Source organism: Lactuca serriola, chromosome 8 (genome assembly GCF_051521515.1).
Source record: "Lactuca serriola cultivar US96UC23 chromosome 8, Lser_US96UC23_V15, whole genome shotgun sequence".
Lineage (NCBI taxonomy): Eukaryota > Viridiplantae > Streptophyta > Magnoliopsida > Asterales > Asteraceae > Lactuca > Lactuca serriola.
The window spans coordinates 27,305,699-27,331,654 of NC_136415.1; the positions used below are offsets into that span (position 1 = coordinate 27,305,699).

The window sequence follows — 25,956 nt, forward strand, 5'->3', positions numbered from 1 at the left end:
CACTACTACCAGCAAGCATAAGAGTAGCATAAATTGACTCTATCTTCTCCTGAAACATTTTTCTCTTGCCAACCAAACGATTCCGGGTACTAGAATTGCAAACCCTTAGATTAGATTTAAGAAGCTGAAGTGTCTTCTTAAAAATAACCTAAGGATTATGAACAGCCTCCCCATCGAGAATAGTTGACCAAGAATCCCGAACAACAACATCTAGATCGTCCAACTCAAACCAAGCATGAAAGAACTGGAAAGGAAACTGACTGTAATCAACACAATGTTCCGTCAATAGAATACGGAGATGGTTTGGAATCGTTTTTTTCCAAAACCAACCCTGAGAGATGAGGAAAAGACGTCATAATGCCATTTGTTACCAAAAAAGGATCCAATTTGCTAAACTTCGACCCCTACTTATCACTCTAAGTAAACCGAGGACCACCAAAAGGAATGTCAACCAAATTAGCCTGCTTAGTAAAGTGATTAGAATTCCAAGCAAGAGTGGGATGGAACTAAGATGCCAAGCTTTCCGACTCATCTCAGACTTTATTAAAATCTCCCATAAAAACACACTGCCTCAAATAGGAAGCTATCAACTGATAAATTTATCCACATAGTTGTCTTTAACAGTCAACCCCTTAAGGGGAATAGACTAAAATAAACAACACATCCAAAACAGATAATAACCACACCATCTCAATCGCCACGTACCAATCAGAAGAGAACACGCATTTTTTACAATACCGATCTGGATCCCAAATGGCAAGGATACGCCCGAAGCACCACAAGAAGGAGAATAAGCATAAGAAAACGAAATGTTACCCTAAAAAGACCAAACCGCGATCAAATCAATAACATCCATCTTCGTTTTCTTGAATAGCCAAAAAATAGACTTTAAAATTTTGACATAATGATTTTAACTAAACTCTCTTATCAATACACCCCACTCCTTGTATATTAATTGACAAACAATTCATGGCTAAACTTTTTTGATCACGATTGAGTGAAACATCCATCCATGTCAAATCCAACCTCTTCCGCATTTCCATTGTTTTATTTATTTCATCCAAAGAAGAATTCCTATTAAATGAACCCTCCATAACATGTCATTACACCTATAAATTTTGTCTGAAAAATCTGGAGGGTGTGACAACGATTCTTCCAAAACTTCTATACCCGACATCCAAGAATAATCACCCAAAAAACCAATCAGACTAGCGATTGTCGCTGACAAAGGAACAACAGAATTTGCAGGTGGTGCTGAAATCTGCACAAGAATCGCAACAACATTTGTTGTTAATTTCAGTTGTGCAACAGGAGCTTCTGTCATGGCTAAGGTCGGACCAAGGGTAGCTTCAACAGACGGATTCTCTTCTGGAATAGTAGCAGGTTGGGGATCTACACTAAGAGTTGAACTCAAGACAACAAGGGAGAAGAAGGAGTTCCTTTCAACCACCAAACAAGAAGAATGAATGTAATGTAAGTTTTCAGGAGCTTTATTCCCACTTTTTCCCTTAAGGTCAACATTCAGATTCTTGCAGTTTTTACCATTACCCCAATCATTAAAACCCATAGAAACATTGTTTTTCACCTCATCTAGTTTCATTCTTCCTATTGTGTCATAAATACCAAACAGATCCAATGATTCATTGTCTCTTCCATTCAAAGAATGAATGATCCCATCATTTTCATGGTGACCTTGTAATTTGCTACCTTCATAGTCCGCTTTTGGAATATCAAAAATAAAAGAAGGTGTCCAACCAGGGCCTCTTTGACTCTAACTGTGAATGTTACTTCATCCACATGAACTTTAACTCTATCATAAATTATTTGTTGAAAAGAAGACAAAATACAAACTCTGTTCTTGTATACATCTTCCCCAAGATCATCTTCTAATTGAGAAATGGAACCCCACCTAGCCACAATTTTTCTAAAAGATTCCTCACTCCAAGAACACAAAGGCAATCCTTCAATATCCACCCCAACGATACGTTCCAAAGGGAAAAAAATTATGATCCCAACCACGTTTCTCCAATAGCCAATGCTCTATTACCTCACCGTCCATAAAATTCTTACAAGCATATTTAGAATTGAATTCAATCATAACCCATAAACCACCCACATATCGCATATCAAAGTCTTCAAAACCTTCATATAATCTCTTCCGCTGGTTCTTTACTACATTTTTTCCACAATGAAATCTCCGGAAATTAAATCAATAATCTCTTCCGCTGGTTCTTTACTACATTTCTACATAGTAGTCCTTTAACAACACTTGCATAAGAGTTAAGTGGAATAGCTTGCTTTACCACTTTGGAATTAACCACATGGTGAGGTCGTTGACTGCCATCTTTTGGGAACTAGGGTGAACAAGAAAACAATTTATGAAAACCATACGACACATAACATAACAACTTAATCATATGATCCATATTACATACACTTGAAAGCCTAATGAATCCAAAATGTTTCCCCATACATGACAACTTTTTAGAAATGAACATGTCCATGACTTTGCGCAAACATGCACAAACACGCCACATATCACTTACTTGAATAGATTCAAGGAAATTCGTAATATAGAATGAAGATACATCTAAACTTACATGAAAAAATCTTGATTGAAGGCTGCCATGATGAACCCTAGTGTTACCAGACACATTCCTGTGTTTGGTCCATCCACCACCATCCATTCATATCGATTTCATAAAGAATACGTTCGACAAAAGAGATAAAACCTACCGCAGTTTGGTCTCGCCAGTGGAAGTCTTATGATGATCAAGATTCTAAAATCACTGGTGCAACTTTTAAAATAGATATATCATTAATATATTATATATTATTATGTAATTTGAAAAGTAAAACCTATCAAACAACTTATAGTAATATTTTTGCTAATTATATATATATATATATATATATATATATTAAACCTGGGAGGGTCTGATGAAGAGAATAGATCCATCACTTCAGACTTTTGCCACATAGTTCTCAGCTTTTAGCAAAATTGGTCCTTTCCTTCTATCATTTTACAATTGGGTCACTCTCTGCCGACTTTAAAGTTAGAGACAATTTCATTCACGTATAATCCACCACAGACCCTTCCACCGCCTCTTTCCGTTTGGCGTTTAGGCATTCTAATCGGTTGCTCTGACTCTCCATCATTATGTCCCACCTCCACCATCGCCTAATTCAGATATGTTTTTACGATCGATCTTATGTTTTTGTATGGAAACATCCAATCATGTATTTATGAATATATCATTGTCTTCTATCGGTATCTAAAGACCTAATTCATCTTCCTCACATCACCACCTTTGTTTCTATGTTACCTTTCTTCTTTAGGTTTGTATTTTACATTCGTTTTCACTTTCTTTCATTGTCTCTCATTTTCACAGTTTGATTGTTTGATTTTGGAATTCGGCTTTTAGTTGGTTGTATTTCCCGAAAATCTTTTTAGGTTTCTTTATTTGCTTTTGATTTGGTCGCATCTTTCTTCCATATCAGTTTCTCCTAAGTGTCATAGGTGTCGCCGATTACCTATTTTCATTTCCTCTTATTTGTGACGACCCCTCCCTTTTTACGATGGTTATGAGGATTGCTCCTGTAGTAAAATCTGAAGCTCCAGAGGGGAAGATATGGATAAAATGAAGTTGTTGGAGTTATATTTTCTCTATTTTTCATTTGCTAAAGTACTTGATATCTACAACAACTATTAGGCGAGGTGAGTTAAAAAAAATTGTTTCTATGACCATGATATTTAAAAAAAATCGAGATTTTAAAGATTAACTTTGATGTTCATTCTTCTATTCATATAATGTGGCATACCATGTGCTTAACGAAAATGTTTAAGAGAATTTGTTATTCACTAAACTCAGAGTTGATTACGAGGGATTGAAATTATGTTGTTTTAATATGATCATCTTATAATCTACTTATTAGGTGAATATCCGTGCGTTGCACAGAGTACAACAATATATTTGAAATTTTTACATATAAATGTTTGTTAAAAATATCAATAATTTTGTTTTTAGCTCTTATATAATAAAGTTGATATAAACATTGTTATTTTTGAATCATATGATAAAGTAGACATCTTTTGAAATTCTATAATCTCAGTTGTCTCATTGACATCTACATGCACTACCTATAGGTTACTCATTAATAAAATTAAATATGATATATGGTTTAATGATATTGACAGTTGTTATGATTAATTAATTTTAAAAAAATTATTTGCTAAAAATTTTAATTTCTATCATTGTAATTATTTAAAACATCAAACATTGTTTTTGTTTTTAAAGATAACAATATAATTTTTGTATATAATGTTACTTTTAACTATTGTTGTTGCAAGTTATTACTATTAATTATTTTAATTTGGTCTTAGAAATTTATTTTTTTTTTAAATTTTTTGATGAATATTGTTAACTATTTTTATTGCAGTTATTTAAAACAACAAACATTGTTTTTGTTAAAGAAAACATTATTATTTTTTTATATAATATTACTTTTAACTATTCTTATTATAACATATTTTTAAACTACTTATTTGAAAGTTCTTAATGATTATAAAAAATAGTTTCATGCATGGTTTTTCATTAATTTATGATTACAATTTAGGTTTAACACTATACTTTATAAATATTATTTATTTATAAAATAGTCTCTTAATCTTTTTTTCAAGTTTAACTGAAATTTTGATTTAACTTAACCGTTTAACATTATATTAAAATTAATAATTTTACTATTTTGCATAAAATAATAAATTATATAAAAGTAGTGACTTTAAAATGACAATTATTCACACACGAGAACATATTTAAACTGATAAGTTAACTATAATATGTTAAAAATTTAAAGTCATAATTTTATAAATAGAAGTAAAATATGATATTTTAATATTGTAGCTTAATTAGTTAATTTATGATTAGAATTTAGTTTTTAAATTAATTTAACATTATTAACCAATTTATAATAATTATTAGAAAGAAATTGAAATGTCATGAAGGTTTCAAATGCATGTGGTGCAAGTAAAAAATGTCTATTTTATAAGTATAGTAGGGGAATACCCGCACGTTGGGCATAATATATTTGAAATCTTTAAAAATATATGTTTTTTTAAATATATCAACGACGTTGTTGTTAGCTATTATATAATAAATCTTATAATTATAAGCATTGTTTGTTTTGAGTCGTGGTTGCAGAAAACGTTAGACGTTAGCTAGACGGTGGAATGGGGTCTAGGGATTAATCGGTTAGACGAGGATTAATTGGGGACCATTAATTATTCAAAAATTTATAAATCCAACTTTAATACTAAGAATATAAGTAAATAAGCATAAATGTTTAATAATAACTTAATAAGTTTAACAAGCACAACCATTTATCATCCAAAATAAGCATAAAAGCTTAATAATAAGTTTAACAAGCACACAAAATCATCATCCAACAAGTTCATAAAAGTTAAAATAAGTTTAACAAGCATAACAATTTTCTTCTAATCTTCTCCACATACTTCCATTATTTGAACCCCATCCAACTCATATTTGTCTTCTTCTAACACTTGCTCCTCACTCTCGAACTCGAAATCTTTATCGAAAAGTTTCCTCGTTTTTGGACTTTCTCGGGGTGCTTGACTAACATCGGTTTCAAGAGCTTCATCAACCGTTTTGGGGTATACTTCATCTACATCTGTAACATCCCGACTCCCATGTATGAAATTTTAAGGATTTTTTCTCATTACATAAGACCTAATCGATGCGTTGGAGGCTCCAACTCGTCATGTAGAAACTAATAAAGCCGCATGGATTTTGGAATCTACTCGACGAGTTGGAGGACCTCAACTCGACGAGTTGGAGCTGAATGGGAAAACCTATTTTTTTAGGGTTTGCACCATATTTAAAGGACTTAACCCACATTCTTTGGCCTCCCTTATCACCTCATTTCCCAGAGAAGGAAACCCTAGTCGTGCTTTACTACTTCCTTGTGTGGGAGAGCTTAGAAAGTCATTTTTGTGCACTTTTGGAAGAGTTTTGAAGTTTAAAGAGGTTGGAATAAAGGGAGAAGCAGTATATCCAACGCCTACTTGGTTTTGGCATCTATTTGGAGGTAAAAAGTCTTTACCTTGACCTCTTATTGCTTAGATCTTCACTTATGCAAGAATATGGTCATTTCTAGTGCAATATGGAGTCACTCTCGGGTTTGAACTTGTCATGAGGACATGATCTCAGATCTGGACTCCTCTAGGCCCCCATGGACATAGAGTTGTCGACTTTATCTAGTCTTGGCTCTCCTCCATGCCCTAAACCTCTTATTAAGATTTGTTTTAGTGTTTTGATCCCTTTAAGGCCTTGCATGCACGTAAAGTTAACAACTTTATGTGGCATCTTAGTCCTAAGAGGCTAGATCTGTAGTTTGGGGCCTTGGATTTGACTGGAAAGGGCTGAACACATTAAGACGGGAAGAACTCGACGAGTTGCTTATCCAACTCGTCGAGTTGGATAGGGTTTACTCACCTTCTGGATTTTTAGTGAACTCGACGAGTGGGTGAGATGACATGATGAGTTGATTAGGATTTTCCCGGTCTTCTGAACACTGAAGAACTCAACGAGTTACTCGGGTAACTCAACGAGTTGTCTTGAGTTTCTCACGACCTTCTGAGATAAGAAGGAACTCGACGAGTCAGTAGATGAACTCGACGAGTTGGGTCAACATGGACTGTAGACCTTGACCGTTGACTTTGACTTTGGCCATGGTTGACCATGCTTGACTTACGAGGGTATTTTGGTAATTTGGGATTCTAATGGAATCAGTCATATAGTGGTTACAGGCAGTTGAGTTTGGAGCTGTGAGTTTGGATTCGATTTATTGGTTCAGAACTACTTGTTAGGTGAGTTTTCCTCACTATACTAACAGGGTCGAAGGCACTAATGCCGACCCTTTTGGATTGTTAGCCTGATTATCGCATGACGATATGCTTAGTGATCTGTTAGATCTATATCCTGGTATATAAGATGATGCTATGTTTAGTGACTTGATAGGTCGTTATTCTAGTATATAGGATGATGCTATGATTAGTGATCTGTTAGATCGGTCTAACTATTTGTACATGATAGCGTTTGATATCTATGTATTGATTGTATGTGTGGGGGTGGATTGAGGCGGTACTTCTTTGTGCTCTAGGACAACATACCCACGGCGGACCGGATAGACTGAAGGCCCAATCGGTCATACCAGTCAGGCCGAAGGCCCAGAGAACGGTCCAGACATGCTGAAAGCCCGGTAGGGCGGACCAGACATGTTGAAGGTTCTAAGAGTGAGCCAGACAGACGGAAGACCCGATGAGGGCGGTCCAGTCACACTGTAGACTCTATATGCATGATGTTTGTTATGATATTATTATGGTTTGTATGGCATTGGTATTTTAGGGGAACTCACTAAGCTTCGAGCTTATAGTTTTGGATTTTGTTTCAGGTACTTCGGATGATCGCATGAAGGTGAAGGCTTGATCGTGTACCTCCTCACATTTTATGATTTTGATTTCTGGGATACTCTGATATGAAACTATTTTGAAAAAATTTTGTAATAAGTAATGGTTTTTAGATGCTTGAAAAAGTTTTAAATTTTTTATTAATTTTATGGATGTTACAACATCACAATCATCACAATCAACAATCCATTCTTGAGTGGATAGAGAATGATTTGATAATAGCACTTCCATGTTTCTATCTTTTCTCCTTTTGTTTTTCACCATTAAATTAGCACTGAATTGAACATAAACAAGATTGTTCAATTTGCTTGTCTCGAATCTATTTCGTTTCTTTGTATGTACCTAAAAATTTAAACACAACAAAGAGTTTAAACGTGCTTAATATTTAAATTTTATAATATATAAATTTAATGCTTTAGATTACTAACCCCTTCAAACGTGCTCCAATTCCTTTCACAACCCCATGAACTACTAGTTAAAGAAATAATCCTCATTGCAATCTTTATCAAACGAGGAGTTGTGCCACCAAATAGTCCCCACCAACTAGCTACGATTTTGAAGCAAAAACACATTATTAATCGATAAATATCAAAATTTTATAAAATAGGTAGATAGATAACTAAAAGGAAAAAGAATTACCCGGATCAAAGTCGGCATCATTCACCTTACAATGTTTAATTGCAAGATCGGAACCAAATCTATCAACTTTTTTCTTGTACTTTGGCAAGTCAATAGTTACGACTTGCCTTTGCATCTCTAAATCTTCAAGAAATAATGTATCAAAAAAATCAAGAACTGCATCCATTACATCGGGATCAAATTGGAGTTGTGCATCATTATAATGGTAATACGGATTCAAAAGATATGATGTTAAACGTAAGGTTGAATCTTGCCGACCTTTCATCTTTGTGTTTAGAGTAAATTACATGAATGGTCCCTATGGTTTAGGGTAATTTGCACGTTTGGTCCCTAACTTATTTTTTTAATCAAAAGGTCCCTATTGTTTATTTTTGTTACGCGCTTATTCCCTGTCATACCTAAAAAAATTATTTTTCCCTTGATTTTTTAATTTATTTAAATAAACACACCCCAAACCACACCCCCTCACATTACCGTACCTACCCTACCATTTTTCCCTATTTAAATAATAGTTTTTCTAGGTAAGACAGGGACCAATCATGTAACAAAAACAAACATTAGGGACCAAGCGCGTAACAAAAAAACAATAAGGCTTTCCGAATTAAAAAAAATAAGTTAGGGACCAAGCGCGTAAATTACCCAAACCATAGGGACCATTCGTGTAATTTACTCTTGTGTTTATGATATCTATAATAGGTTTGTAGTGTTTCTTGTTACCACCCAAAGATTTGATAATTTCTTCTTTTGCAACTTTAATCTCCCCATAAACAAAACCCATTGAGGGCTTCCAATCTACATCAACCATTCGAAGGACTTTCACCAAAGGAGAGAACACTTTTAAACATTGTGTCACACCGGACCAAAATTGGACACTTATCACCGTTTTATATGAGGCAACCCCTTTAGGCTTACCGGAAAATTTACATTCCTCCCATTCGTTGCTAGAGAACATATGTCTTAGTTGCTCTTTTTTTCGGACAAACTTTGTAATGTTAGAAAGGTAGAAGCAAATCTCGTGACTCAAGATATTTCTTTTTTTGTTGGTGTAACTTCTCATCATCGCCAAGGTTTTGTGGTGAGCGTAAATGAATATGGTTAGTTTTTTTTTTGCTTGATCTAGGATTTTTTTAAACCTTGGTAGTGCTCCGATACCTTGAAAAATAAACATGATTGAATAACAAAGTATAATATATAATTAAACATTTTTATACTAAATAAAGTACTATACAAATAAAATAATAAATACAATGAATAAATGAAATAATGTAAATACCTTCAAACATAAGGTTAATGGTATGTGTCGCACATGATGTCCAAAAAATAGATGGTCTTTTCTCTTTTATAAACATCGCTGCCCTCATGTTATTCGTGGCATTATCGGTCACAACTTGAACAATATTCTCGGGACCAACTTGTTGAATACAAGATTCCACATACTCATATATATGTTGGCTTGTATGTGCTTCACCGGAACAATCTTTTGAAGATCAAAAACAGCACCCATCTTCGAATTAACACATAAATTCATAATGTTTCTCCTCTTTCAATCGGACCAAGCATCTGTCATAATCGAGCATCCATCCTCTTTCCTTTTTTTCGTTTTTTTTCAAAAAAAAATTGATCTTTCAATTTCAAGCCTTAGAAGTGGGTCACTCAAAGCATATCTAGTAGGACATGGAAGCCCGGTTCCAAAGTGGCCAATAACCTCAAACATCATTTTGAAGCTATCCCTTTCAAAGGCATGAAATGCAATCACACTCTCATATGCCCACCTACTAATAAAGTTATGGACCGCTAATATTCTTTCTTTCTGGACAATATTGTTAAGATCAACATTTTTGCCCTTTCCCGCCTTCACATCTTCTTAGAGGTTTATTATGTTTGCGAAGTTATCCATGGGGCCTATAACATTTGGTGTCCTCGACCCCAAAGAATTTACTATTTCATCCACGCTATCATGCAACTTTTGTCTCGCTTCTACCCTTAAGTCTTCAATATGAATAGAAGTAAAATATGATATTTTAATATTGTAGTTTAGTTAATTTATTATTAGAATTTAGTTTTTGCATTAATTTAACATTATTAACGAATTTATAATAATTATTAGAAATAAATTGAAAAGGCATGGATGTTTCAATGCATGTGGTGCAAGTAAAAATGCCTCATTTATATGTATAACTAGGCGAATGCCCGCGCGTTGCGCAGAAACATTTATATAGTTGAAGTCTTAATAAATATGTGTTTCTTTTAAATATGACAATAACATTGTTGTTAAATTTGATATAATAATTTGTATATTAAATTGATATAATATATTGATTATTTTGAATTATATGATAATATATATACATCTATTATAACTACATAATCTCAATAGTTTGAATGACTTCTACCCGTGAGTTACACATGAATAAAATTAAATATAATATATGGTTTAATGTTATTTATAGTTGTTTTTATTGCTAATTAATTTTTTAAAAATTATTTGCTTAATATTTTAATTTCTATCATTATAATTATTTAAAACATCAAACATTGTTTTTTTATTTTAAAGGTAACAATATAATCATTTATATAGAGTTATTTTTAAATATTGTTATTTTAAGTTATTTTAAGCTACTTATTTGCAAACTTTAAACCATTATAAAAATAACTTTAGGAAATATTTTAGTTAAGTTGAGATTACAATTTAGTTTTTGTATTTATCACTACAAATTATCACTTTTAACTATTTACAAAATATTCTTTGATTTTTTGAGTGGAACTGAAATTTATATTTAAGTTGACACTCTAATGTATTTAAATTAACAATTTAAGTATTTTGTCCAAAATGTTCAAAAGTTGTAACTTTAAACTGATAATGGTTTACACACAGTATTTTAAATCTAATAAATTAATTATAATATTTTAAAAGTTAAAGACAAAACTATATAAGTAAAAGTAAAGATATTATTTTAAAATTGAAATTTTAATTTATTTATGATTAAAATTTCGGTTTGATATTTATTTAACCATATTAACCAACTTATAGTCATTATTAGAAAGACACTCAAATTAATCACTTTTAGCTATTTACAAAATATTTTTTGGGTTGTTTAAGTTAACTAAAATTTATATTTAAGTTGACCATGTAATGTTATATTTAAATTAATAATTTAAATATTTTATACAAATTGTTCCAAAATTGTATCTTCTAACCATGAGTTACACATGAATAAAATTAAATATAATATATGATTTAATGTTATTTATGGGTTTTTTTTATTGTTAATTAATTTTTTAAAATTTATTTGCTTAATGTTTAATTTTTATCATTATAATTATTTAAAATATCAAACATTGTTTTTTATCTTAAATGTAACAATATAATCATTTATATAGTTTTATTTTTAACTGTTGTTATTGTAAGTTATTTTAAGCTGCCTATTTGAAAAAATTTAACAATTATAAAAATATCTTTAGGAAATATTTTAGTTAAATTGAGATTACAATTTATTTTTTGCATTTATCACTACAGTTAATCACTTTTAACAATTTACAAAATATTCTTTGGTTTTTTAAGTGGAATTGAAATTTATATTTAAGTTGATATTATAATGTTATATTTAAATTAATAATTTAAGTATTTTGTCAAAACCGTTCAAAAGTTGTAGCTTTAAACTGATAATGGTTTATATACAACAACATTTTAAATCTAATAAATTAACTATAATATATTAGAAGTTAAAGACATAGCTTTATAAGTAGAAGTAAAGATACTATTTTAAAATTGAAATTTAGTTATTTATGATTTCACTTTAGGTTTGATATTATTTAGCTTTATTAATCAACTTATAATAATTATTAGAAAGACACTACAATTTATCACTTTTATCTATTTACAAAATCTTTTTTGGGTTGTTTAAGTAAAACTAAAATTTATATTTAAGTTGACCATGTAATATTATATTTAAATTAATAATCTAAGTATTTTATACAAATTGTTCCAAAATTGTATCTTTAAAATGATAATGGTTTACATCTAATACTATATTAAAACTAATAAATTATGTATAATATGTTAAGAGTTATAAAAAACATAACTTTATAAGTAGAAGTAAAAATATTATTTTAATATTGAAATTTAGTTTATATTATTACACTTTATGTTTGATATTTATTTAACCTTATTAACCTACTTATAATTATTATTAGAAAGAAATTGAAAAGTCATGGGAGTTTCAAATGAATGTAGTGGAAAGAAAAATGCATGGGAGTTTCAAATGAATGTGGTTAAAAAAAATTCTTCCTTTATAATAATTTAAGTATTTTGTACAAATTGTTCCAAAATTGTATCTTTAAAATGATAATGGTTTACATCCAATACTATATTAAAACTAATAAATTAAATATAATATGTTAAAAGTTAAAAAAACATAACTTTATAAGTAGAAGTAGGATTTTATTTTAATATTGAAATTTAGTTTATATATGATTACACTTTAGGTTTGATATTTATTTAACCTTATTAACTAACTTATAATTATTATTCGAAAGAAATTGAAAAGTCGTGGGAGTTTCAAATGAATGTGGTGAAAGAAAAAATACATGGGAGTTTTAAATGACTGTGGTGAAAGGAAAAATGTTTCTTTTATAATATAGTATGATATGATATGAAAGTCGAATCCCCGCGCGTTGCACGTGAATATAATTATTTAATTAAAATAACAGTATTTAACAAATTGTGATTTAATATTTATACATAAAAAATCAATGTTAGTAGCAAAACAAACTTTATAGTTAACATATTAGATTTATTAATTGTAATAAATTTATATTATTAGTTATTTTCATTATTAATTCATAATTTTAAAGACCAATATATGTTGTGTAAATTATATATCAAACATATATTAATTTCTATATATAACAAATATGAAGTAGTATGAAAAATATAACACCTATTCCAGGTATCATTTAATTTATCGAATTTTTAGGGTTTTGTGCTTAGACTCGACGACCTGGGGAGCTCCAACTCGTCGATTAGAGTCATTTATGAGGACGCAGGATTCAGATCCTACACGACGAATCGGAAGGCCCTTACTCAACGAGTAGGAACTGTACCGAGAAACCCTAATTTTCAAGGGTTTGTACCCTATTTAAAGAACTTATGGCTCATTTACAGCCTCTTTCATTGTTCCTACAGCCAGAGAAACCCTAGTTTGAGCCTTGCACCTTCTTGAGAGAGTAAGAGAGCTTTCATTTTTGGTGTGATAGTGAAGATTTTGGAGCTTGCAGAAGAAGGAGCAAAGAGGGAAGCAGTAGATCCGACATCCACCCTATATTGGTGGCCATATCGAGGTATAAAGTCACTATCTTGACCTTTAGTTACTTATATCTCTTTTCTTGGATGTAAATGGTCAGTTTTAGTGCCAAAAGTGTGTCATCTTAGGATCTGGACTTGTCACAAGGATATGTGTAATGCCCGTGTTTCTAGGCTAGGCATTAATATTGACATAATGGTCTAGGTTAACCTTTGTAACTCATTTAGAAGAAATGAAAAGGAATTATGTGAATGTTATGTGAATTATGTGTTTTTTGCTTAATTATTAGGGTTTAATTAATTAAAAATAAAAATAAGCGTCAAAATTAAAGTATGAGATAAGCCCGATATCTTTACATAAAGTTGTAGTGGTCGAAACAAGGATTTCAGGGATATAAATAATGCCGAAATCCGAGTTATAACGAAGAAGTTATGACCTGTCGAAGTTTCGCGACAAAACCGACACGGTGCCGAATGTCGTAAAAAGTGAGTTTTTGATAAACTACTTTTTAGCCTTAGTAATCTAAACGAAAGTCGTAGTATTCGTTAAACCGAGAAGTTCGATAAAAAGAACGCCCAAATCTGAGTTCGTATGAGGAAATTATGATTTTTCGAAGTTTCAGCTTAGCAGTAGACAGCTAAAAACTCGAATTTCAGATCGAGCGATTTTTAGCCGACACAACCTAAACGAGAATTGAAGGTCTCTTCATTAAATCACGTGAGTGTGTAGTTACTTTCAATTTACACATAGATATGAAGTATTTACCTTGAAATACGTGTTATGTGTAAATATACTAATTGTTTAATTGAGGTGACTGTTGAATTGATGTTTTATATAAGTTTTAAACTGTATATGCTTTTTATCTACGAAAAATGTTGGGTAAAACATGGGTAGATGAAATAGTGGGTATGATGAAAGGTGAGTTGGATAAAGGAGATGATTAATAATATTGATCATGAGTTGAGGGTGAGTGGTGAAAATTTGATAGAATCACTTACCCAAATTGTTGGCCCCCGTCATCCAGCAGAGTATGGATGACAACCATGGATTATTCTGGACAGTCTATGGAACACTAGCAGGCCCGCAACCTGTAGGTGTAATGAACTATATGTTCATTTGTTGTACTCTAAAACCCATTGACATGTATTGCATGAGAGAACACCTGTAAATAATACTGTCGATAAATGAGAGCTATGGACTTAGCACATGTTGAATAAACTTTGTTGTATAAACCCCGGTCACGAGGTGACTTTGTGTCTATTCCTTAGGATGAATCCTTAGGAAGGAGTGATAGTTGATTCTTAGGGTAAACCCTTAAGAAATAAATAAAATAATGGGGTTTGGGGTAATTAGGTTGATTGATTGATGTTTAAACATAATAAATTTATGTATTGTGGGTTGAAAACCCTATATGCTCACCAGGCTTCCAAGCCTGACCCACTCAACTGTTTATATCACAGGTAGAGGACCCCGAGCATAGTTGGATGATGATGATGAGTGAATTTTGGATTATAGGCCAGTAGTTACAAATAATTGTCGTAAGGCTTATAATGTCTTGTTTATGCTTTTGATCTGTATCGGAACATGACATCCCGAGGTTTTGATATAAAAGGAAATGATATATTTCTTAAAGAAAGGTTTTGACAAACTTTTATCATATTTTGTTTTAAGGACCAATTCCGCAACATCTTTTATAAATATTTCTCTGATTTGAGTTTAAAAAGCATAAATTAAATCGGTCTTTTCTGGCTGAGAAATTCGGGGATGTCACAGTTGGTATCAGAGCATTAGTTTAAGCAAACTAAGAAATTGTAGAATTTCTAGACTTGAACTTAGAATGCTAAGTGATGATTGTGAGATGAGTGTCTACCATAATTTAGACACGAGCACTAGTTTATTTTAGGAAGGATGCCTAAAATGCTTTTATGTGCTAAATGTTTTGTGTTATAGCTATAATGATGATATTATTTGTTCGGATCTATGGTCTGTTGCCGATCGGATCTGGAAACCTTATGTGTGTAGGATTCTAAACGTATGACTACGATATTGGAACTAACATATAAACGTTTCGAAGACTTAACATCTAACGAAAATAAAGATCTAAGTTCACCTACGATTGGTGTATAGATCGAAATGGCGAGTACTCAAAGTGGGTTCGGAAGTGATAATCCACAGCCTGAGCCAATCACGATGATTGGAGTGCAGGCAATGGTACGTACGATGTTAGGTGAACAGATGGAAGAAACAAAACGTTTACTTCAACAAAGTAAGGATGAACTTATTGTGCCAACAGGTCAGACACCTGTTCTTGAGGCAACTATTAGGGTTGCTAAGTCTATTGAAGAAATGATCAATGACACAACCGCCAACAAAGTTGAAGTTGGCAAGAAGAGGAAATTTGAGGGGTCTTCAAGGCCCAACAAGAGCAACATATCCTCAAAGTCTGGCAAAAGAAGAGATAAAGGACAATGGTGCGGGAAGTGCAAAAATAAACACTCTGGGAATTGTGACAGGAAGGTGAAGTGCTTTAAGTGTGGAGAAATAGGGCATTACGCCAATAAGTGTACGATTCCCAAGGAGGTGTGCTACGGATGTAAAGAAGAAGGCCATATTTCTAAGAATTGTCAGAAGAACAATGAAGTAACAAGGCCAAGTGCACCATCAATGCCAAAGGAATTTCAGGATATCCTTGACGAAGCGATTAATAATACTAGGAAGTAGAAGTCAAGACTTGATACCCGAAGATCAAGTTACGAAGTAGTAATGTGAATAGTAACAAGTAGTTTAGCCTATGAGAGGCATAGTATAGGGTAAACTTGAACCTTTGTGTAATCATTTCAAGGAAATAAACCCTGGTTTTGTCGTCTGATGAATAGAATGGCTGGTGTAATTTTTGAAGTTGTCCCAATCATCTGGAATTTCCATCACCAACCAAGTTGAAGTAGAGTTGATCATTGAAGATACGTGTGAAAGAAGTCCTAGTAGAGTCTAGGAAAATTTTATGATTAATTGGACACATTTGTATGTGTTAAATTGTTTTGTGATTTTAGGACTTGGGGACTGCGAGACAGTACTTGGGACGACTATGAGTAGGTGTGAATAGTAGTAGAGATCTGTACTACTGGAAGCACAGGACTCGCACTTGGATCAGGGAAAGTCACAAAGTTACCAAGAAGCTATTATTTGATTACGTATTGTTCTAGTCTATCGTTACCATCGTTTCGGTAATGACTAAGAAGATGATTGTTATTCCGACCTTAGAGGTCATATCAAATTGAGTCCGACTACGATGAGTTTATTATGTGGTTCAGAGAACCAAGTTTGATGTAACATTTGACTTAAGCCAGAAGATTGAAATGAAAGATGATCAAAGCGATCAATAGAAGTATCGCACTCATTGTTAAAGAAGTTGGTAGTTAGAAATGATACATGTTGAACGGTGATTGTATCACATTAGAACATGAAGGAAGGTATAATTTGTTCTGAAATTTGTCCCTAGGAGATCTGAGTCTAAGTAGTGCAGTATACAATGAGAGATCATTAGAACATGACCCATCGGTCTGTTACAATAAATGAAGGAAAATACTTATTCCAAGAAGAAGGAGGAGTCCTCAATAAGGATTTATTTTGTAACTCGAAGGTTACGATTGAAGGTCCTATGAAGATCTGAAGCTTTTTAGGATTAGCTGGATATTATTACTGAATTATCCAAGGCTTTTCTTCGATCGCGACTCCATTGACAGCTTTGACCCACAAAGGAGCTGTCTATACTTGGAATTAGAAGCATATGAAGCTTTGAGAAGTTAAAGAAGAAGTTGTGTGAAGCACCGATTCTTTCGTTACCTAAAGGAGTTGATGACTTCACAGTTTATAGCGATGCATCTGGAGTTGGGTTAGGTTGTGTTCTGACCCAAAGGGATAAAGTGATCGCGTATGCATCGAGGCAATTGAAAGAGCATGAAAACAACTACCCCGCTCACGATTTGGAGTTGGCAGCGGTAGTATTCGCCCTAAAGATATGGAGGCATTATCTTTATGGCACAAAGTGTAAACTTTTCACTGATCATAAGAGTCTCCAATATCTCTTTGATCAGAAGGAATTGAATATCAGGCAACGACGCTGGCTAGAGTTACTCAAGGATTACGACTGCGAGATACTTTACCACCCTGGTAAAGCAAATGTGGTTGTTGATGCTCTCAGTCGGAAGGTAAACCTTGAAAAGAAAAGGCCAAGAGCGTTGAGAATTGAAGTTGTCTTGACAATTATGGAAAGTATAAAGAAAGCTCAAGAGGAAACTTTAGAGAAAAGTGACCGAAAAGAAGAACGTTTAGGCAAAACGTTAGTATTCGGTACAAACAACCAAGGGTTGAAGGTATTCCAAGATAGGATTTGGGTACCTAAGACGGGCGGAGTAAGAGATCTTCTGATGGAAGAAGCTCACAAGACCATGAACTCGATTCATCCCGACAGTACAAAAATGTATAGGGATTTAAAACCCTATTATTGGTGGCCGACGATGAAGCTCGATGTTGCTAAATATGTTGCCGAGTGTGTAACTTGTGCTAGGGTTAAGGCACAATATCAGAAACCGTATGGGAGTTTAGAACCTTTACCCGTACCCATGGGTAAATGGGAAGACATCACCATGGATTTTGTGACTAAATTGCCCAAAACAAGGAACGGTCATGACATGATTTGGGTGGTCGTTGATCGCTTTACTAAGAGTGCGCATTTCATAGCAGCCAAAGAGAAATGGTCTATGGATAAACTTGCGAATTCTTATGTGAAGGAAATTGTGAGGCTTCATGGTGTTTAGTTAACGATTGTATCCGATCGTGACAGTCGTTTTACCTTAAGGTTTTTGGATGATTCTATAAAAGGAAATTGGGTACCAAGTTGTGTTTGAATACAGCTTACCATCTGCAAACCGATGGTCAGAGCGAATGGACGATTCAAACGTTGGAGGATATGCTGAGAGCATGTACCCTAGAATTTCAAGGTAACTGGGATGAACACTTACCTTTAGTAGAATTCACCTATAAATAAAAGTTTCCACTTAAGTGTCAAGATGGTACCTTATCACGCTTTGCATGGGAAAAAGTGTCGGATGCCATCATGTTGGCTGGAAGCCGAGGAAAAGCAGTTTATGGGACTTGAAATAGTCCATTAGATTGCTGAAAAGTTGGAAGTGATTAGGGACAAAGATGTTAGCTGCTCAAAAGAGTTATGCTGACAAGAAAAGACAACCGATATCATTCGAAGTTGGAGATTCGGTTTCACTTAAAGTCTCATCGTGGAAGGGACTTATAAGATTTGGTAGAAGGGGAAAGTTGAGTCCAAGTTTTATTGGATCATTTAAAGTTCTTCAGAGAATCCGAAATCAAGCTTACAAGCTAGAATTACCGGAAGAACTAGAGATTATTCATAACACTTTTCATGTGTGTTATTTGAAAAAGTTCACGGGAGGTGTGCCCGGCATAATTCCCATTTCTGAATTAAGGTTGGACGAGAACAAGAGGTTAATTGGAGAACCTGAGGCAATCGTTAACCGTAAGACTAAGAAGTTGTAACGTAAGATAGTCGATTTAGTGCCTGTACATTGGAAATATATAAATGGGCCAAATCCCACCTGGGAAACGGAGAGTGACATAGTGAGTCGCTACTCGTAGTTGTTTGTCGTTGTGTGATTCTGGGGACGGAATCGTCCTAAGGGGGAGAGAGTTGTAACGCCCGTGTTTCTAGGCTAGGCATTAATATTGACATAATGGTCTAGGTTAACCTTTGTAACTCATTTAGAAGAAATGAAAAGGAATTATGTGAATTTTATGTGAATTATGTGTTTTATGCTTAATTATTAGGGTTTAATTAATTAAAAATAAAAATAAGTGTCAAAATTAAAGTATGAGATAAGCCCGATATCTTTACATAAAGTTGTAGTGGTCGAAAAAAGGATTTCAGGGATATAAAGAATGCCGAAATCCGAGTTATAACGAAGAAGTTATGACCAGTCGAAGTTTCACGACAAAACCGGCACGGTACCGAATGTCGTAAAAAGTGAGTTTTTGATAAACTACTTTTTAGCCTTAGTAGTCTAAACGAAAGTCGTAGTATTCGTTAAACCGAGAAGTTCGATAAAAAGAACGCCCAAATCTGACTTCGTATGAGGAAGTTATGATTTTTCGAAGTTTCAGCTTAGCAGTAGACAGTTAAAAACTCGAATTTTAGATCGAGCGATTTTTAGCCGACACAACCTAAACGAGAATTAAAGGTCTCGTCATTAGGATCACAACGGTAAAAAGTCTGATGAAAACGGACGTCGGATGAAGAAGTTATGAATTTTTAACGGATTTCCTGTCCCGGTCTGTTAAAAATAATAATATAAAATTTAAAGTCAAAATTAGCTGACGAAGTCTAAACGGAAGTTGTAGAGCGTAATTTTAGCTACGTGTGCATATAAAGAACGTCAAAAACGGAGCTCGTATGCGAAAGTTATGGATTTTAGAAGTTTTGGCGCGAAAATCGAGAAAATTCGCATAGTCACGAGTTGCCACGTCACCCTTGCTGAAAAAGTGCCACATGTCCTGCTGAGTCATCCGAGCTGCTGAGTCACCAACCTGCTGAGTCACCGAGCTGCTGAGTCATCCGAAGCCGTGGCACATCGGAGGAGCGACGCGTGTGTAGCCTAGCTCCGAGCCTCGCACGTGTAAGACGACTCCGCGGTCCAATTAGTGAGTGCCACCGAGACCCTCGCACCTGCTGACCACCTGCGCATCCGACACACGCCTCGGACCAATCACAGACTGCCAGCGAGCCTTCGCATGCGCAGACCATGTGCGAGCCATGTGCGAGCCTTCGCCTGCGAACCCTCGGATCTGCGAGACGTGGTTCCTTCTCAGCCGTCCGATCAGAAGCTCCACCATATAAATAGAAGGGTGCGAGACCTCCCGGGTGTATTTTGAAAACTTGTCATTTTTAGCCCCTTTCTCCATATTTCTTTCATATTATCATCCCCCGAAGCCCCGATATCGATTATAAGCCCCGGAATACGCCACAAAGTGCCCGTGAAGCCCGGAAAATTTATCTTTTCGGTTTTGAAGCCCGACCTTTCGCAGAGCCCGGCTTCTCAATAAAACTCTCGGTTTTATTAGAAACGATCGTTTTAGGAAACAAATTGTTGCCCGGTTTTCATTAAATCACGTGAGTGTGTAGTTACTTTTAATTTACACATAGATATGAAGTATTTACCTTGAAATACGTGTTATGTGTAAATATACTAATTGTTTAATTGAGGTGACTCTTGAATTGATGTTTTATACAAGTTTTAAACTGTATATGCTTTTTATCTACGAAAAATGTTGGGTAAAACATGGGTAGATGAAATAGTGGGTATGATGAAAGGTGAGTTGGATAAAGGAGATGATCAATAATATTGATCATGAGTTGAGGGTGAGTGGTGAAAATTTGATAGAATCACTTACCCAAATTGTTGGCCCCCGTCATCCAGCAGAGTATGGATGACAACCATGGATTATTCTGGACAGTCTATGGAACACTAGCAGGCCCGCAACCTATAGGTGTAATGAACTATATGTTCATTTGTTGTACTATAAAAACCATTGACATGTATTGCAGGAGAGAACACCTGTAAGTAATACTGTCGATAAATGAGAGCTATGGACTTAGCACATGTTGAATAAACTTTGGCAGCTATGGAATTAGTGCCCGTTGTATAAACCCCGGTCACGAGGTGACTTTGTGTCTATTCCTTAGGATGAATCCTTAGGATGGAGTGATAGTTGATTCTTAGGGTAAACCCCTAAGAAATAAATAAAATAATGGGGTTTGGGGGTAATTAGGTTGATTGATTGATGTTTAAACATAATAAATTTATGTATTGTGGGTTGAAAACCCTATATGCTCACCAGGCTTCCAAGCCTGACCCACTCAGCTGTTTATATTACAGGTAGAGGACCCCGAGTGAGGCCTTGCATGCACGTAAAGTTTGCAACTTTACGTGGTAACTACACTAGGAGAAGTTGGATATGAAGTTTGGGACCTTGGATCTCACTGGAAAGGACTGAACACAAAAAGGACTGAACTGTTGAGTTCCTTAGACAACTCGACGAGTCGAGTAGGGTTTACCTGTTTTCAAGATTATGAGTGATTTCTGTGAAGGATTGGGGTTTTCGGTCTACATGGGTTTTCAGTGTTCTGGACATTGAGGAAATCGATGAGTTACATAGGTAACTGGACGAGTTGAAGAGTTACTCGGGTAACTCGACAAGTTGTTAGATGCACTCGACGAGTTAAGATCAACATTGATTGTTGACCTTGACTTTGACCAGGGTTGACTTTGAGGATAATTATGGTAATTTGGGATTGTGACAAGTCAATTACATGATGATTATAGGCTGTTGAGTGGGAGCAGCACGTGGGATTTATCTGAGCTTAGCTTGTCAGTTCAACATTCACGAGAGGTGAGTCTCCTCACCATACCAATGGGTCTAAGGCACCAAGGCCAGCCCATTATTGCTATGAGTTATGATTAGTTGGTTATGGGATATGTGATATTCTATTTGTTTGTGATACTCGCATGAAAGACCTCGGAGGGTTCCCGAGGCACTTATATGTAAGACCTTGGAGGGTTTCCATGGCATTCTAGTATATTTGTTTATGTAGTTTGTATGTCATCTCTAGATTGTAAAGACCGTGTGGGGGTTCTTACGGCAGGAAGACCATGTGAGGGTTCCCATGGCAGGAAGACCATGTGGGGGTTCTCGTGGCAGTTAGTTAAGACCACATGGGGGTTCCAGTGACACTAGGTGTAAGACCTTGGAGGGTTTCCATGGCTTCCTTATATGTTTGTATGCATGGCTTATTTGGTATATGTAGCTGTTATAGCTAATATAATATGTGTTGATGTGGATTATGTGTGGTATGCTCTGGGAAACTCACTAAGCATTAGCTTATAGTTTGTGGATTTGTTTTAGGTACATCTGAGCCCAAGGGCAAGGACAAGGCTTGATGGTGCGGCATGCACTCTCTCTGAGGCATTTTTATGGGACACTCTAATGATTGGAATAATATTGTTATTGTTAAGAATTTGAAAACAAATGTATTGAGATTTTATGGTTTATGAAAGGTGTTTGACTATTTAAAAATGGAAAATTTTCTTTTGAAACTTTGGGTCGTTAAAAAAAATAAATACTATAACTTTTGATGATTTTATAGAAAGTTTTTAAGTTGTGGGAATTATATATAAAACGTATGCTGATTTGTATATAAAACAAATAACAAATAGTATGGAATAACACTATAGTTTTTAATAAAATAAAAACATTACAACATCTACTATAACATTTAAATCAAACAAAACTTATTCAACACTTATAAATCATTCAACATGAATATTTAGAAATCAACATACATTTAATATATATATAAACATTGTTATAAAAAATCCGTGTTGAAATAACTATTGATGCAACAAAACTTATTTTTTTCAACTCTTCATTTTGGATCATAAATCTTTTCAAACATATGATTTTTTTAATTAAAACTTACTTATATACTACTAATATAGCTATAATGTGTAGAATAAATAAGTGGAAAATAAAAAGGCAAATTAATAACCATAAGTTTAAAAAACTTTTGAATGTAGTGGAAAATATAAAGGAATGGCTAATTACATTAAATTTAAAATCATAATTACATTTAAATTAAAAAAAGGCAAAATTTCGTATATGCCCTTATTAAACGTCGAAATATCATATTTGTCCGGCCTAATATCTAAATATCAGATTTGCCCTTCTTAATATTTTTAAATATCATATATACCTAATTCTATTTTTTTGTTACTTTATATTGATTTATAATTTTTTTTCATAGTCTTAAGTCATTATAATTGAAAATACATATGAAATGGACAATAATGCCCTTTTGCTTCTAAATTCCAATACATCTCAGATCACACACGTTATTACTTTCACAGCATCCTACTACTTACGAACTCAACACATCCTCCTATTCCCCTGTTGTCGCATCTTCCTTCTTAAAATCACACTCATCATGCATCAAGTAATCGGCAGGATTAGCAAGCAAAAGTTCTGTATCATCTGGGGCCCAGTTTGTGATGATGACTCGTAATGGATGTAGTATCTCTTCTTTAAGACGTGAAAATAAAGCAACTTGGTTTTCAGTATCCATTATTTTGTTCCATCATCTTTCTGTATAAACAAGTCCAAGCTTCGGTACCCTTTCACACTATTAGAGATTCTTCCATATGCAATATGAATAAAAACAAGATAACCTATTCATTTCAAACATCAAACAAAATAAAATAGTATTATGAAGTCAATTTGAGTATATACACCTTGATATTGCAGTATTTGGAGATCTTTAAATTGTGAGAGCTTTCTGATCAAGGCATTGCATTTGAAGCAAAAGTATGAGATGGGTTCGTTAAATTATCAATCGTAATAACAACTTTTAACATCCAATATGTCTGCTAAGAGCTTATGAACGATCATCTTCCTTGGTGGCAAGCTGACAACTAAACAATTCATCAACAATTTCTTCTGAAATAGAAGTAAACCCTTTTTGGCTCTCATATCCAGGTCCTGCTGACTCAAATTAACAGCTTATATACAAGATTTCAAAAGGGCTTACAAGTGATCAGTGACAAAGAAGAGATCCAAGACCTTGCTATCTGGGTTTGTCATTACTTTCAAGCTTTTGAATTGTGAGCTCGAGTTCACAAATCACTTGTGTAACATCAATAAAATTGGATCTTTATATGTCAATTTTAGTTTCCGAAGGAAGAAGAAAGGGAAAAAGACGGAATGGTGGTAGTGGTTACCATGGATTAACCTTTTTCGATCAAGAGGGATGACCTTTAACAGATAAACTAGAGGTGGTTTAGAAGAATCAATTAATTGATTGAGATGGTTATTGACCGAGATAAAACGCAGGCAAAAACAATAGGAAACAAGATAAAAGTCATGTTTTTAACCGGCGATCCTATGAAGACGACCATAAACCTCATCTCAAAGGATTCCTAAGATTTACGATTTTGAACAGGTAAGGCAAGGATATTAGGGTCTAGATAAGGGTATTATTGTCTATTTTATTATTTATTCAATTTTAAAAATTTTCAATTATAAAAAATGATTATTAAATAATAAAATCTTTTTAAAATATAGATTTGGGAAAATACGATATTTTAAAACATTAGGAAGGGTAAATATGATATTTAGATTTTAAGTCGGGTAAATACGATATTTAAACATTTAATAAGGGTATATATGAAATTCTTCCTTAAAAAAACTATTGAGTTGTAGTGAGAGTTTTAAACTCTTGAGTTGTGTCCAATAATGTAATATAAATATTAACAATTATATGTAATAAAAAATAATATTATAAGCATTTATCATTGAAATAATAATTTTTACACTAAGTTATAACGAATATTATAATAATTTTAAGTATATGATAAGAAATATATAAAAAGTTTTGTTTGAATCAAATCAAATTAAGTTTTTGATTTAAATTTTTTTAAACTATAGGTATTTTTAACTAATTTATAAATAATTTATTTGAATATTTTGTATTTCCTATATAATAATAATAATAATAATAATAACTATTATTATTATTATTATTATTATTATTATTATTATTATTATATTTCAAATAACAATAATTTTTAATATAATATAATTTATTCTTTAATTTTACGTTATTTTAAACAATTATTATTTTTGACTTAATTAAAAACTACTTATTTGAAAATATTTCATTATTATATTTAAAAAAACTATCGTACTGTAACATCCCGACTCTCAGGCATAATTTTAAAAGCTTTATATTCATTTTATTGAGGGAAGTCGACGAGTTGGAGGCCCCAACTCGTCGTGTCGAACCTAGTCAGCCCGCGTGGTTTATGAATCCTACTTGACGAGTCGGAGGACCCCGACTCGACAAGTAGAGGTTGTACATGGAAACCCTAATTTTTAGGGTTTGCCCCCTTTTTAAAGGACCTTAATCCCTTTCATCCAACCCTTTGCCACCTTTTGACGGCCAGAAGAAACCCTAATCGATCTAAACCCTATACTTGAGTATGTAAGAGGCTAAAGTGTGTTTTTGGTGCAATTGTTGAAGAAGCTTGGGATGAGAAGAAGCTTGTAGATCCAATATCTACATTGTCTTGTGTTAGGTCAAAAATATGCTTTATACTTTACTTTTCTAGAAAAATGTATTTTTGTATCTTGGACCGTAAACAACTTGGTGTTTACGGCCGTAATCCCATTTACGACCCATGTTCACCAAGCCCATATTCTCATGTATATATATAGGGGTGAGGGGTGTGAGAAAAAGATTGATGAACGAGAAAAGAGAGAAACTAGAGAGCATTTTGTGTGTGTAAATCTTTTGTATCTGGAACTTTAATTCTAATCAATTCATACAGAGATTCATATTATTATTCTTCTTCTTCTCTTCTATTTGATCTGACATCATCCGTTTGATTG

The 25,956-nt window shown here is 33.5% G+C and overlaps 1 pseudogene; it reads right to left on the reverse strand.

Moving 5' to 3' along the window:
• Window positions 1-23,452: 23,452 nt before the first annotated feature.
• On the reverse strand, window positions 23,453-24,372 carry LOC145066743 (ACT domain-containing protein ACR9-like; annotated as a pseudogene).
• Between the last annotated feature and the right edge of the window lie 1,584 nt (window positions 24,373-25,956).